This window comes from Podarcis muralis, chromosome 7 (genome assembly GCF_964188315.1).
Source record: "Podarcis muralis chromosome 7, rPodMur119.hap1.1, whole genome shotgun sequence".
Taxonomy (NCBI): Eukaryota; Metazoa; Chordata; class Lepidosauria; order Squamata; family Lacertidae; genus Podarcis; species Podarcis muralis.
Genome location: NC_135661.1, coordinates 42,979,662 through 42,994,097, shown reverse-complemented (window position 1 = coordinate 42,994,097; position 14,436 = coordinate 42,979,662). Strand labels below are relative to the sequence as shown.

Here is a 14,436-nt window from a genome sequence, read left to right as displayed (position 1 = left end):
TCACTTGTGGGGTGCCTCAGGGTTCTGTCCTCTCCCCCATGCTTTTCAACATTTACATGCAGCCGCTGGGAGAGATCATCAGGAGGTTTGGGCTGGGTGTTCATCAGTATGCGGATGATACCCAGCTCTACCTCTCTTTTAAATCAGAACCAGTGAAGGCGGTGAAGGTCCTGTGTGAGTGTCTGGAGGCGGTTGGAGGATGGATGGCGGCTAACAGATTGAGGTTGAATCCTGACAAGACAGAAGTACTGTTTTTGGGGGACAGGAGGCGGGCAGGTGTGGAGGATTCCCTGGTCCTGAATGGGGTAACTGTGCCCCTGAAGGACCAGGTGCACAGCCTGGGAGTCATTTTGGACTCACAGCTGTCCATGGAGGCACAGGTCAAATCCGTGTCCAGGGCAGCTGTTTACCAGCTCCATCTGGTACGTAGGCTGAGACCCTATCTGCCTGCGGACTGTCTCGCCAGAGTGGTACATGCTCTGGTTATCTCCCGCTTGGACTACTGCAATGCACTCTACGTGGGGCTACCTTTGAAGGTGACTCGGAAACTACAACTAATCCAGAATGCGGCAGCTAGACTGGTGACTGGGAGCGGCCGCCGAGACCATATAACACCGGTCTTGAAAGACTTGCATTGGCTCCCAGTACGTTTCCGAGCACAATTCAAAGTGTTGGTGCTGACCTTTAAAGCCCTAAACGGCCTCGGTCCAGTATACCTGAAGGAGCGTCTCCACCCCCATCATTCTGCCCGGACGCTGAGGTCCAGTGCCGAGGGCCTTCTGGCGGTTCCCTCATTGCGAGAAGCAAAGCTACAGGGAACCAGGCAGAGGGCCTTCTCGGTAGTGGCGCCCACCCTGTGGAACGCCCTTCCAGCAGATGTCAAAGTGATAAATAACTACCTGACATTCAAGAGACATCTTAAGGCAGCCCTGTTCAGGGAAGTTTTTAACATGTGATATTTTATTGTATTTTTGGTTTTTATGGAAGCCGCCCAGAGTGGCTGGGGAGGCCCAGCCAGATGGGCGGGGTATAAATAATAAATTATTATTATTATTATTATTATAAATGTTTTCTTGACTGCAGACCCTTTTCCTTGGTCCATAAATGAATGGAGTATAAGGAAGGGTCTGCAAGTGGGAAACTTATTGGGGAATCATAGAGCCAACCATAGACCCAACTGTTGAGAGATCCTGGCAGGGGGGAACTCTCTTGAGCGCTTTGTTGTTGTTGTTGTTGTTAATTAACATTTTAATCCTAAACTTTTGCCAAGCACCTCAGAACTAGTACAGCCCCCCATACCACTGTTCCATTTTATCCTCACAACAGCTCCTGTGAGGAAAATGAGCTGGGGAGAAATGGGCTGGCCCAAAATCGCCCAGTGATTCTTCAGGGCTGAGTGGGGTCTGTTTGGCCTGGGTCTGTTTGGCCTGACTCTAACGTCCTAACTCAGTGTTGTCTGGTGCCCATTGGGACTGGTAGGGTGCAAAGCAGGGAGGCTAACAGTAGGTGAGGCCAGGACAGGCAGAACCAACACATTCTAGCTTAGGCCCCATTTGTCTTCTCCCTGCTGAGTTCCACAAGGGAAATTCTGAGAGTAAGGAGGAGGTAACTGACAGGCAGGGCTGCCCCCTGGACTGATTGTAAGAAGGCAGACGGGCTGGCTGAGGTCCTGCTGAGGTTGGCGGGACAATGCCCCTTTTGCCCTGATGGGCTGGCCTGCTCTACACTGACTCTTCCCAAAGGAGCCCAAAGCCTCCTGAATTCTGATACTTGAGGCATCAGAATATTGCCCATTGAGTCCTAGCTGGTGTGCTTTTTCCAGCTGGATCTCACTGGAATTCAGTTCCCGCACCTCTCCGGTGGGTGTCATTGCCATTACAAGTGTGATTTCATGGAAAGTTTCAACACCAGTTTTTCTAGAAAAATAGCAAGAGTCCTGGCAATTATGGTTTAATTTTTGTTTTTAATGACAAAGGTCATATTTGCACGACCACTGTGTTTTTTGTTGATGTTGCGCTTGTAAAAAACTCTGCTTGTGGTGAAACTGTCATTGGACCAGCCTGTTGTAAGCGCAGAGGCAAATATATTGGACTCCACACTTCCAAGCTACTTTAGGAAAGGGTCACAGTGGCATGAGTCAGTAATTGCTCCCTAAAACAGGACCATCAGAAGCGGCCTTCTACTGAGTCAGACACTTGGTCCCACTAGCTGATTATTGTTGACACTGACTGGAAGCAGCTCTCTAGGGTTTCATGCAAGCGTCTCTCAGAGCCCCACCTGGAGATGCCGGGGATTGAACCTGGGACCTTCTGCATGCCAGGCATGTGCTCTGCTCCTGAGCCACAGCCTTTTCCTATCCTGTTGTTGATACAGCTGTTTTTAGCGACTGCTTTATTTGGCACTTCTGTAACCTCCCGGAACGTTCTGCTCTGGATGGTGGGTTAAGACGGGCAGCCACAGTATGTTGAGCTTGTTGCCTTTTCACATGGAAAGTTCTAGTTCCTTCCAGCTTCCTCCTTATCTTTTAGGCAACGGAAGCCAATCTCTTATTGTGACCAGGCCGCCAGTCCTCCCTGCTTCCTTTCCCACAAGCGCGAGCCCAAACCTATGCCAAGAAACAGAATATTGTTGCCCAGCTCTTTCCTCTGCCAGGGCTTTGTCCCTCAAGTTGCTCGTCCAAGAATGTCCTCCGATTTCCCAGTGGACAAATTGGCTTGGCTGCATTGGCTGTGAATGCCTTTTGGATTTGCCAAAGGTTTGGCTTGGAGTGCCTCTTTCAGCCTTGATGTGCCATTAAGCTCACTTGGCCCGCGGGCTGCCATTTCAAACAGCAGGAGGCGTGGAGGTTCTGGAGCCCTTGCTGGGTAATTTTGCCTCTACAGGATGTCTTCTTGTAGACATCCAAGACGCAGAGGTGGAACTGCAAGCCAGCAATCCTCGCCGTAACTCTTTTGTGTTTGAGCAGAGGGTGGAAAAGGAGAGCTTCATTGCATAAGTGCATCTAAACAAAAACAGGTGATGAGTATTAATAAATATAAATCTTTTATTCTTTGGTATGTTATTACATAATCGGTCGTGTGTCAGAGCAGGAGCCAAAAATAAAGAGCTCCAAATAACACTTAAATATGGAGATATTCTGCTGTCCAGAGTTAAACTAAACACAAAGGGCTGGAGCTAACTGAACCTTACTCAGAGTAAACCCACTGAAATAAATGGACTTAAGACTATGAAATTCAGTGGGTTTATTCTGAACAAACCAGTTGGTTGGATCCTAGTAGAATCATAGAACAGTAGAGTTGGAAGGGCCCTTGAGGGTCATCTATCCCAACCCCCTGCAATGCAGAAATATGCAGCTGCTCCATACTGCGATTGAACCTGCAACCTTGCCATTATCAGCACCATGCTCTAACCAACTGAGCTATTATTCTTAGTGATACACTGATTTCACTGGGCCTATTTTAAACATACCAAGGCCCCATTTGCACTACACATTTAAAGCAGTATGACTGCAATTTAACAGTCATGACTTCTCCCAAAGAATCCTGGGAACTATAGTTTGTTAAGGTGCTGGGAGTCGTCAAGAGACCCCGTATTCTGTTCCCAGAGCTACAGTTCCCAGAGTTCCCTGGGAAGGGAGACTGATTGTTAAACCACTCTGGGAACTGCAGCTGGGGGGGGGTCTCCTAACAACTCTCAGTGCTCCTAATGAATTCCAGTTCCCAGGATTCTTTGGGAGAAGCCATGACAGTTAATTTGCAAGTTTTTAAAGTGGCATGATACTGCTTTTAATGTATTGTGCAGACAGGGCCTGAGGCTGGATTCCATGCATCACATCCAATCCCCTCATTCCACAACTTGCCTAGTGAGAAGGGCAGCTACCCAAATGCCTTGGACAGTGATCGTGACTGGTCTGTAGACCAGGGTAGGGGACCTGCAGCCCCCCCAGATGCTGTTGGCTCTTAAGACCCCCAGTCATCATGGCCAATAGTCAGTTATGTAACACTGCCTCATGGGAAGTGATTCATAAGTGAAATGATAAGAATAAGAATGATGAGGATGTCCATATCAGTGAACAGGGTCTTCTTGGGCACACACTGGCACCAGCATCGGATGGGAATGCTCCTGCTCTCGCCTCTTTTCTTGTAGTGCCGTCTTCACAGTTGTCCTCCCTGGTGGTGCACTTTGCATCCCTCTCCCCGCTGTTGTTTCTTCTTCTTCTTCTTCTTCTTCTTCTTCTTCTTCTTCTTCTTCTTCTTCTTCTTCTTCTTCTTCTTCTTCTTCAAATGTGTGGGTTTTTCACATACTGCATTCCTTGAGTTTGTGGTCTGTGTATTCAAAGAGTTGAGATCTTGTACCTGGCAGCAGCTCTGTGTGCTCAAAAGTGCTAATTTTTATGGCCGCTGATTTATGGCCCTATGAAATTGGCTTTTCGTCTTGGAAAAATAATGCATATGTGGTGTGGATCCCGGGATTAGCGCCGCTCGCTTTCCATCACCCGCTCCAGCATTCCGAAAGAACCGCTCTAGAGGGGTGTCATCACAGCTGCTTCCTTCACAACTGTCTGAAAAAAAGGAAAAGAAACACCCCCCAAAACATTGTGCTGGGAAAGCAAGACTTTTCGCAGATTCCAATTCTTTTGTTTCATCTCCGAAGGCAGAATCGTTATTCTCAATATGCTGTGAGTGAACTTGCTGTTAGGAGCTGCACTCCGCATGTGTGTTTTAAATATATATTTTTAATATTGCAATTTTAATAGTACAAAACAATCCCCTCCTCATCTTGTAGAGGGAGTAAAACAAAAAACCACCAAAACCATTAATCTTGTCAGTACATCCCATCAGAAAGTATAACAATTAAAGACCACTATATTCATAGCAGTCAGAAAGCTTTGTTTGCTGCTGGAATATGTCTCTGTTTCACAAATCTCAAAAGAGCACCAATATGCTAATTAGACTCTTCATATTTTGTTCCTTTAGCCAAACGTAGGTTATTTGTTAATTCCTCCATCAAAGCAACTCATCAAGTCATCTTATACCAATTAGCTATTTTAGTGCCATTTAGGTCCTTCCAATATTGAGCAACAAACTAGCTAGGCAGCTGCAAGAATGTAACCAAGTAGAGGTTTGAAATGGCAAACCCTGTTGTTGCTCTGAAAAACGCTTAATCTGGAGATTACAATAGTTGCTGTCCAGTCATTTTAGTAATTTTTGCAAAGACCACAGTCCAAAACACCCAACACTTTTTGATGAGCCTGTCACATATAGGAGATGCTCCTTTTAAGAGATGTAACACCGGAAAAGGGTTGTCGACTTCAGCATTTTAAGGCTGCAACTGATAATCAGTTTAATTGGGCAGTTTTGTCTCGACACTATAGCTTTGGCAGAGCTATAAACCTCTTTAATACCTTTTTGCTGTTGCTTTATTTCCACCTTTCTTCTTCTGTTCTTGAACAATTTGGGGTATGTGTGTGTCTATTGAACTTTCTTTCTCCTTCCTAGAGCATTCCTAGCCAATCAGAGATCACTTACCGAACGTGAGAATGTCATGCTGTGATGTAGCTCATCAGATTTGGCTAAGTGAAGACATTCCTGATGGCAAAGGTGATTGAGAATGAATCTTCACCTGGGTGATTCCAGCCAATCACATCACCAATCCCTCCCCCCCATCTCACGTGGCAAATGTTATGGCTACCAGTAGTTTTTGTAAAAGATTTTCCCATTTGACTTAACTCCCCCCCCCTCCACATTTTTTTTCTGAGAAGCACAGTTGAGGGAGAGGCTAGATGAAAGTTTATAGCTTCTTGTTTCTGACATTATTCAGTTCTTGGAAAGCGAAAAATATCCCAGGAAAGTGCCTTTTTCCAGGGGGCTGTTTTGGCAGGAAGGCTTTGTTCTGCAGTTAAAAGGTACTTACAGTAACTTACTGTGTGGGGAGGAGGAGGAGGGAACCCCTCAGTACAAACCAATAAGTAGAAAGAAATGCAAAGTGACAAATGATGTCAAAGGTTGCCTCTCACCAGCACGTGGCTTAATTTTGTGTGTGTCTACAGATGTGTCCAATTTAATTTCACAAGCCTCTTTTGGGGAATCCAGATGGCCTTTGAACAGGGTGACTACAGACCTTATCCAGCCAGGGAGACGTGTCTGGACAGGTGCCTGGATGCAAAATATCCGTTTTAAAATTCAGAGAGTTTTGTGACCAGCTCTTTCAACTTTTCACTGCATTATCTATTGTCTACTGCTCAATCGAAAAGTGCAGTTCTGTATATCCCTCTCTACTTGTTCACTCCCTCTGGAACCTCAATAGTGGTGTGTTTTTGGAGGGGGGAGATATAGCTGAATGTTAGAGCATCCTTTTTGCATACAAAAGATTACAGGTTCAGTCTTCAGCATCTTCAGACAGGACTGGGAAAGACACCTTCCTCTCGCCTGAAACCCCAGACAGCCACTGCCAGTCAGTGTAGACGATACTGAGCCTATGCAGTATAGAGCAATAAAATGTCTCAGCTTGAAGCAGCTTCCAGTGTTCCTATGAAATGCTCCTCACACAAGCTGCTGTTGAAATCTGAACAACTGCATCTAAATGGTTTAACCTCAAGGTTTTGCTTAAATGCTCTGCTCTTACGCTTTCCTTTAAAACCCTGTTCAAATGTCAGCCTTGCAGCTGTGAAGTCTCCACGGGTAGCCAGTTCTTGTGCTTTGCCTACAGTGAGGGGTAAACCCTCTATTTTTGTTTTGTGAGTGAAAGATCTACTGTTTTTCCACTGTCCTCTTCCAGGAGGGTCTTCTTATCCGAACGACACTAAAGGTGTCTGCAAATATTTTCTCTCCTCTCCAAGGGAGCTCTCTTTATCACTTCCTGATCCTGGCAGGTAGATTTGGTAATGCTCTTACCGTTTATGGCTGCCACATGTTAACAGTGCACTCCTTTGGTCCCCCTTCTGGTGTCCTTCTGAGTAATGGTTTTTCTTCTTACTCTTCTCAAAAAGGACAACAGCCCCCTTAAAATTAATCAGCTATTATTGCAGCATTCTTTTATGAACTGCTCTTTCAGTTTCTTCACTCACCATTGGGTTGCAAAGATGTGACTCACAGCCCTTCACCCATGAATTGCCCGCATGAGACTCTCTGCCTTCAAATACATTTTGAGAGCATCTGTTGGCCCAGAATGTGGCTGCCAGGATGTTAGCTGGAGATGGCAGATAAGAATTTAGGACGATGCCTTATACCAAGTCAGACCATTGGCTCACTTAGCTCAGTGTTGTCTACACTGACTGGCAGCAGGTATTCAGGACTTCAGGCTAGGGAGGTTTTCCAGCTCCACCTAGAGATACTAGGGTTGGAACTTGGGACCTTTTGCATGCAGAGCAGATGTTCTACCACTGAGCTACAGCCTTCCCCAACCAAGTCATTGATCAATTTAGACTAGCGTTGCCCTCTCTGACTGGCAGTGATTCTCTATAACTCTACTGAACTTCGAACCTTTTTGAACTGGAAATGACAGGGACGTTCTGCCTGCAAAGCAGGTGCTCCATCCAGTGAGTTGTGGTCTTCCTCTCCTCTTTGGAATAAATAGCACTGGTATCCATATCATCTGCATTAGCTTCCAGTTTGTGGCAGACTAATTCCAAAGTTTTGAGTTTATTTTTTTCGTTCCTAAGGGACGCGGGTGGCGCTGTGGGTTAAAGCCTCAGCGCCTAGGACTTGCCGATCGAAAGGTCGGCGGTTCGAATCCCCGCGGCGGGGTGCGCTCCCGTTGCTCTGTCCCAGCGCCTGTCAACCTAGCAGTTCGAAAGCACTCCCGGGTGCAAGTAGATAAATAGGGACCGCTTACTAGCGGAAAGGTAAATGGCGTTCCGTGTGCGGCTCTGGCTCGCCAGAGCAGTGATGTCACGCTGGCCACGTGACCCGGAAGTGTCTGCGGACAGCGCTGGCTCCCGGCCTATAGAGTCTGGCAAGACTGGCCCGTACGGGCGGGGGTACCTTTACCTTTACCTTATTTCGTTCCTAAATTTCTCTCCCACCCTTCCTCCCAGTGGAGCCCAGAGCAGTAAACATCAAAAGGTTAAAATAGTACAATTAAAGGTGTTTTTTTTAATCGTATATTCAAAACATTTGAAAACCATCTCAAAACAGTTTAGAGCATTTAAAAAGATTTAAAGGCAATCCCATTCCCTCCTGGTTGCTAATGTCCAGTGTCTTTCAGCTATCAAATGCTTTTAAATGTCTCCTGAAAGTCAATAACGAGCAAGACAGACACACCCAACCAGTGGGTGCATTTCACAAATGGGGAGTCAGCACTGAGAAGGCCACCAAACCAGGCAGCAGCCAGAGGGCGCACCTTTAATAATCCTTAAGTGGCCTGGGATCAGCTGATCTCCTCCTGTACTAATCATTGTGGTCTACCTCTGGGATCTTCCCATGATCCCCTCCTGCCATTGGAAGTGCAGTTGGTGCAGGGAAAAGATAGTGTTGTTTTATATCCGGCGGCTGCTAGGCTAGACCTGGCATGGACTTCTGGGGGCTGCTCTAGGCCTTGTGTTGCCTTGGTGGCTGCCAGGCCTGGCACGGCCTTCCCAGGGCCACTTAGGCTCACATCGTCTGGAGACACATCGCCTCGTGAGCAGGAAGCCAAAGACAGCAGGGGGAAGGAGGGGGAAGGGGGGGAGAGCAGGAGGGCCAGGGAGGGGGAGAGCAACGGAGTTGCGGGATGGTTGGGGGGGGGGTGCCCTGAATTTCCCTCACAAAATGTTGAAGGGTATGTCATTCTCATTTTTAATTGCAATTATTAAATATTTCAATACACCTTTTACACTGTTACTACTATTCATTGTTAAAGCCCTCTGAGAATTGCCACTCTGTGAGGGGAATAAGGGCCTCTTAACATAGGGTTGCCGTATTTCAAAAAGTAAAAACCAGGACACCCCGAAATTGATGAGCTTTTTTTAGACAACCCCAAGTTGTTAGGCCAAAAAACATGACTGACTTGCCTAAGATCCAGGACAAAGCGCCACCTTTTGGAAATCCACCCCCCCCCCGACGTCAATTCTGCCTTCGGAATCCTGGTAATGTCTGGGAAAATCTGAACGTATTGCAGCTGTATCCTAACAGTGCTTGACCCCCTTAACCAACTACAGGGGGAAGCCATGGCTATTTAAAATGGTTCCACAGTGCTTAAAATGTGTGGTGTGAATGTGGATTCTCTCACTCTCACTGTACATAGATAAAGATATTCTCAACCAAGAGTCACCACTTTTGCTGTAAAAGCTTTCCAGCCTCAGGAAATGTGGCTTTGATTGTGACAGTCCTCACTCACTGGCACCTCTTTCCCCCCCTCTTCAGCTGCCTGAGGCAGCCATTTTGTGCTGGCAGCCATGACATTTTTATGCTACCTATCAATGATCATTTTGATATGCGGTTTTATTTTGATGCATTTGTTTTATGCTTTGGAGACAGTAGGATAGCTAAGATAAAAACATCATAAATAGAGCCATTAGTCAAAGACCTAGTGTGGTGTAGTGGTTCGAGTGTTGGACTAGGACCTGGGGGACCAGGGTTTAATCCCCACAGCCATGAAGCTCACTGGGGTCAGTCACTGCCTCTTATCCACCTCACAGGTTTGTTGTGGGGATGGGAACTATGTGCACCACCTTGAGCTGTGTCCTTGAGCTCTTTGGAGGAAAGCTAGAATATACATGTAGACATATTCAATTATTCTTTTTATTGCACTTTGTATACAAGGAAACGTTTTGGATAGCCACAGGCAGCCTTTCTGGCCCTCACCCTGCCCCACACTCGCTCAGAGCAAACAATGAGCAGGCATTCAGTGCTTCTTGCCCTATGCAATTGTACTCTGCAAACAAATTATTCTGTGACATTAGCTTGATATTCTCAAATCCAGTAAGTGTTGAGTGAAAGCTGAATCGGCATAGGAAGCAGGTAAAATGATTATATTGTGGAGCTAATGCTCGGCCTATTTAACGTTTTGTTCTCAAAAGGAGATGGCTGCCATGTTGATTATCGGAAAGACTCACTCTAATGGAGTCTGTGCAATAAAAGGAAAAAATAAGATGAAAACCAGATGGGATTCAGTACATGTGATTGAATCCTGGCCTTTTTGTGATCAGAGTTCCTTTGTTGCTGATGAAGCAGGATTGGTGAATAGCCAACCCTGATGGAGGAACCAGCTAAGGTATCATTAGGCTCTTCATTCAGTCCAAGCTCAGCCTTCCCTCCTTTCAAGAGGGAAGAGAGCATCCTCTTTGTTGATGAGCACAATTTGAACATTTGATACTTTAAACTCACTTTTCTTTGCTGATGAGCTATTTATACCAGAGCAAAATCAATGGAAAGGGAGGGTCCCTGCTTTGGTGCAGTGCCAAGATTGCGGTCGGGGTGGGGGGGTGGGCTGAAGTTCAAGTTAGGTTTTACTCATTTCTTAATTTCAAGCATTTGGTATTGTAGCAGTGGAGTTTTCCCCATTGTTTGTAAGTGGACCCACACCCTGAGTTGTTCATTATTTGGGTTTGGGATTCATTAGCTAATAGCACCATGATTGCAATCTCAGAGCCTCTGGAAAAAAATACTTGGGAACAGAAAGAAATGAATCATTTAAAATAAAAAGAATAAATCTAGATACAAATAGCAAAAGAGCAGGGTCAAACCACTTGGAATCAGATGTCGATGTTTAATTATCCACTTTTGCATGGCAGATTGTTCTGTTGCTCAGTTGTTTCAAATGAACCTGCTGAAGACTGCCTGCTCTTCATTATTTTATGTCTCTTTTTCTCTTGGGGGGACAAAAAACCAAACACTTCCAGATAATCCCAAAAAATTTCAAAGCAGTTTAGAACAAATATATAGAATCATAGAGCTGGAAGTGACCCTGCGGATCATCTAGTCCAAACCTCTGCAAGGCAGGAATATGCAGCTGTCCCATATGGGGATCAAACATGCAACCTTGGCGTTATCTGCACCTACACTTGTAACCCTCTTTGAGGTGTTGTTGTTGTTGTTGTTGTTGTTGTTGTTGTTGTTGTTGCTGCTGCTGTTAATCAAACTGTATACATTTTTATTAAATAAGACAAACAAATTAATAAAACAGCATTTTTCCTTTAAAAATATTAATTGTGTTTAATATATGCTTCTTATTGTGCCCTTCCCTGAAATCCCAATATAAGAAGTGACCAGGAAATTTAAATATACTGTATAAAGCTCACAGGAAAAACATAAAATGCACATCAGGTTATACACTTTAAAAGCCTGAGCAATTTTGCCATCAAGGTGTGGTTAGCTTCACCTGTGCTGCTCTACCCTCCGGCCCTTGAAGCCTTCAGAAGGGAGTTGTTTAATGGATACTTTGACTTGGTCTGTTGGTAAGCTGCATGCTTACTTAAACGTTTATGTGGGTTAAATGAACTGTTCATTGTTGATTTTGAGTCCCCCCCCCAGGATTATGTTCCTGTGATATTATATGTCTTAGTATGTATGTTTATTGTATTACTGGAATAGATACTAGATACTAGAAACTGCTTCTGGGTTTTGTTTGTAGGGCAGCAGATTGTACTATAAGTACAAAGCTAAGAGATTTCAACAAATGAGGGGAGAAGTTCTGCAACTGAGAGGTGCAGTTTGGTCCCAGTACATTTTGAGCTGTGATGGTTTCTTTATAATGGGGAAACCTCTTTATCCTTTCTTAGCTTTGGTGTGTGGGTTTATCATCACTTTATAATAATACAGTCACAGCATAATAATAAGCATTTCAGAAAATCATCTAATGCATTCTTCTTCGTACTCAAAATTTTCAGAAATATAATACATGAGTTATATTTTTCTGAAATTATAGATTCCAAAAACCAGTTCGAGCAATAAATTCCATCTTACAGCTCAGTGGTGGGTATAATTTTCTGATTTTGGAGGGGGAGTGTGTAACATTCATTTTGAAGATAAATATTGGATAAATATTCAGAGATTCCCTCCCTCATGTTTAATGCTTTTTAAAAATTGTATTCACACAGAAGTCCCTCTATACATGTATTTTGTTTTATTTTTTCTATTCAAGGTTGGTTCTGGAAGCAGCAGGGATGATTCCTCCTCAACAAAAGCACTTCTTCAAGAATCCTGAACTAGGCATGCCCTCATTATGAGGAAAAGTAAGCCACATTTTTCTCTCTCTTGCCTGTGCTATACGGAAGGGAATATACTCTACCTTACTCTCACATAATTATGTATACCGAGATGAAACCTCTAAAAGCTTTCAATTTTCTGCTTTTGCTCTTGCCCTCTGATGAGTAAAATCTTGTTCGTTTTAAAAGAATTGTATAAAACAACCTGGCTTTTAGTTTTTCTGAGTTGATCTAATCTTGGTGTCTGAATGCCGCTGTACCTAAGTGGAAGGAGAGTTCTCAGTGATGCTGTTATTAAGCTGAAGGGAAAACATTATTTCCACAGGATTGCATGCAAATGTTACATGCACCTCATTCTCTCAGCAGTTAGGGAACAAAGGGGGGTTGGTGCATACCTTGGCTTTGCTTTTGTTGGAAGGAAGGTTGCTAGAAGCTTGTCTTTGTGATGTGTGGTTTTATTTGCTATTATATACAGGCAGAATGTAAGAGAGAAGGTTCATAGTATTAACACTCCCCAGCAGATCTTGGCTTCCCCCCAGTCAATTAGGCATAGCTTTGGGTTCTCACAGAGAACAAAATCCAGCCCTCATTGTGCTTTCTAGCCCCCACTGACAAAACTGTGTGGTCAGTTCCACTTTTTTCTTACAGTCACTGACTTTTGCAGCCGGAGGAGAGGAGAGGACTTCTCCTCTGCAACTTACCTTCTAGAAATCTCTCCAGCTATTTAGTTCCTACTCAACACTTTTGCCCAAGCTTAAAATAACAAAGCCAACATTTAGCAAACTTGGCTAGGTCCATTAACATAACAAAGTGACTGCTTTGACCTACTTTAGCAGTTTCTATTACTTTACAGAAATCCCATCTTACAGATATACAATTTCAGGTTTGGAGGGAACCCCAAAGATGACATCTAGAGGAAGCATTAGCAGGACCATCCTATAAAAGCATAAAAACCAATGGCCCATCTAGTCCAGCATCCTCTTCTCACAGTGGCCAGCCAGGTGCCTATAGGAAACCTGCAAACAGGACCTGAACACAAGAGTGCTCTCCTCTCCTGCGGTTTTCAGCAACTGATATTCAGAAGCATTGATGCTTCCAATAGTAGAGGGCAGGGAACATAGCTGTGGTAGCTAGTAGCTATTGAAAGCAATGCCATCCAGGAATTTATCTAATCCTCTTTTAAAGCCATCAGAGTTGGTGGCCATCACTGCCTCCTATGGGATCCAGTTTCATAGTTTAACGATGCTCTGCATGAAGTACTTCCTTTTATCTATCCCAAACTTTCCAACATTCAGCTTCATTGCATGTCCACCACTTCTAGTATATCATGAGAGAGGGATGCATTTTCCATAAGCCTGAATGATTTTTGCTGGATCCACACATGCAATGAAAAATTGTTCACATGCAACAAGTTATGCTAGCTGGAGCAGATCACACGAGCTTCTGCACCATTTTCTGAATGGCTTGGAATCTGATCTATGGCTTGATGGGATAGGAAGCTGCTGGATGCGGTTTTGAAGGAAGATCAGTGTGGCAGCAACTTATAAATTCATTGCAGTGTGCCCTACTGAGAGAGAGAGAGAAAGAGAGAAAGAGAGAGAGAAACATCTGTTGCAGGCATACCATCATTTTTCACTACAAGCCTGTAATGTTTCATGGCTTCCCCCTTGAGGACGGACTCGTGACTTCTCAGAGCTCCATTCATTTCCCAGCTGCTCTCTATCCTCACACACTGAACATGTGTAAGAAGAAAAAGCCTCCCCTTCCCCCTCTAAGAGATCCTGGATTTCTGACATGCTTGCGATGCTTTCTCAGCCCTTGGAATCCCAGCCTCTGGTCCATCCCTGCTTGCATTAATGGCCCACAGCTGCATCACATTCACAAGTGACCGCAACACTCCTGGGAGAAGGGAGAGGTTTTGGCTATGCCACCGATGGAGGCTCAAATGTTCCCTTTGCTTATGTGAGATGCGCCATGTCCCTGGCTGGCTGTTTATGGCCCTGGATGTTATTTACAACTTGGAGAGGCAAAATTATTCTTTGAGAAAGGAGCCAACATTTTAAAAGTGTCTTGAGTGAAGCCACTTCCCTGGAGAGGGGGAGAGAGAGCCAGCACACGACATGTTTGTCACAGTCTCCCATCCTTGGGTGAAACCAAAGCAACACAAAGGCCTCATATTGGCACCAAGACAGTGGTTGAATTGTTTCCAAATAGTACTCACTGTTTGTTTCATCGTTGTTTGTGTTTATTATCCAGCTCGCTCCGGAAGCTTTCAGTGGCAGAAATAATTGTGAAAGGTGGAATTAATGTGC

At 44.7% G+C, this 14,436-nt stretch overlaps 1 protein-coding gene across 3 annotated transcripts in view; it reads left to right on the top strand.

The window, feature by feature from the left end:
- Positions 1–14,436, top strand: part of ZNF469 (zinc finger protein 469) — a 277,120-nt gene that overhangs the window by 26,615 nt on the left and 236,069 nt on the right. For all 3 annotated transcript variants that reach the window (XM_077931613.1, XM_028739953.2, XM_028739951.2), the window contains exon 2: positions 12,061–12,151. The gene's annotated coding sequence lies outside the window, so the exon portion shown is untranslated. The remainder of the gene's footprint in view (positions 1–12,060; positions 12,152–14,436) is intronic.